Source organism: Nilaparvata lugens, chromosome 13 (assembly GCF_014356525.2).
Source record: "Nilaparvata lugens isolate BPH chromosome 13, ASM1435652v1, whole genome shotgun sequence".
Lineage (NCBI taxonomy): Eukaryota > Metazoa > Arthropoda > Insecta > Hemiptera > Delphacidae > Nilaparvata > Nilaparvata lugens.
In genome coordinates this window covers 5,235,745-5,237,755 of record NC_052516.1, presented here as the reverse complement: position 1 = coordinate 5,237,755, position 2,011 = coordinate 5,235,745, and positions in this window count along the sequence as shown.

The window sequence follows — 2,011 nt, the reverse complement described above, 5'->3', positions numbered from 1 at the left end:
AAAAAATAAGGTTGAAAAAAAAATGTATATTATAAAATATTATCGAGAGTAAAGAAAAATGTCTCAATTATCCTTCATCTATGATTATAGTGTCCCACTGTACACCTCCGGCTGGATACCCAGAGTCCCAGTTCACCCTGAAGTGACGTGGCGGTGACGTGGCGCTGGCGTGGCACTGACGTTTTGTCACACCACTCCTATATAAACATAAATGGTCCTATGCACACTGATGTGGCGTTTCACCACGACACTTCTGTTTGCATCAAACCATCAATTATGTTTCTATGGGAGTTGAAAAGTCAGCGCCACGCCACTGCCACCTCTATGCCACGTCAGTTCTGTGTGAAATACTCTATTGATTGATACAATAAGGCTCAAATTCACCAAAAACAAAAACTAGGTTTGGGAGCCAGTTCGTTCTAAGACAGAAGATTTTGAATTGGTTTTGTAATATGAGCTTTTGTTCATTTAGAATCAACTGACGCTAACACCAAGTTTCCATTTTGTTGAGTTCGGTCCTAGTACATCATCAAAATGATAGGGAGATAAAAAGTAAGGTAATTGGGCCATATTACAGGCTTCTGGTCTGGGCACTACCCAAATTATGAACATCCAGTGAATTGCAGGGAGGTAGGGTGCTGGAGCACTACCTCCGTAAACAAAGCCGTAGTGCATTCGTGTGACGTCAGCACAGGTAGGGCTCCTACAACAATAGAAACTCGTTGATTTCAGCTGATCTATAATATCACCTGGTGTTTCTATTGGTGTAGAAGCCCTACCTGTGCTGACGTCACACGAATGCACTACGGCTATGTTTACGGAGGTAGTGGCTGGAGTGGAGGAGAGGAAAGATGGTGGATGATGTCAGGGAGGAGGGGAAATATTTCATGCTGAAGAGAATAGCACAGGACAGAGAGTAATGGTGGAGGAGAAATCATTTATGGACCTGTCCAAGGGAATAATATTGATGATGATGGTGATGATGATGATGATGATGATGATGATGATGATGATGAGTGAAAGGCATTATTCTATAGATTATAAATATATTATTCTTGATTGATTCATAGAATAAGTACATCATAAAGGATTAAGCTCAACTCACACTTACGCGACTCAGGTCGAAAAGATACTCGACTCTAGTGGAGAGCATGTGTTTCCAAATGGTGACACTCAGACCAGTTGACTTTAGTCTCCGCGACGTCACCATTTGAAAACACATGCTCTCGACTAGAGTTGAGTCTCTTCTCGACCTGAGTCGCGTAAGTGTGACTTGAGCTAGTCGAGAGTATGTGTTTCCAAATGGTGACACTCAGACCAGTTGACTTTAGTCTCCGCGATGTCACCATTTGGAAACACATGCTCTCGACTAGAGTCGAGTCTCTTCTCGACCTGAGTCGCGTACGTGTGAGTAGAGATTGGTGGGTGGTGAGACCAGCTATGTTGTATGGCGCGGAAGCCTGGTCTGTTTCAAAAAGTGAAGTGAAGACAATGGAAGTGGCTGAGATGAGAATGCTAGGATGGATGTGTGGGTCCATGAGAAGGGATAGGATTCGTAATGAGGTGATTATAGAGGTACAGTTGGGGTGGGACCATTGGGTAGGAAAAGATGCAGGAGGTCAAAAAGAGGTTGTTTGGACATGTGAGGAGGATTATGGTTGTGTGCCGGAGGGTGCAGGATTTGGATCTTGGTGGAACGAAGAGGGTGGGGAAGGTCAAGGATGAGGTGGAGTGACAGAGTGGTGACTGATTTGCGGGAGATGGGTTGGTGACTAGGGGATGAAATGGACAGGATTATGTGTGGAGGAGATGGCTGAAGGAGGGAAAGGGAAGTGCCGATATGATTGGGATAAGGCTTAGCCAAAGCAGAAGAAAAAGTGATAAGAGAAAGGCATTATTGGAAAGTATCGATATTTTACTTAGCATCGATATGAAAATTTCGATATATTAGCCAGGATCGATATAAAGCTATCGATACTATCCATGTATCACAATATCGAGTTCCAGATGG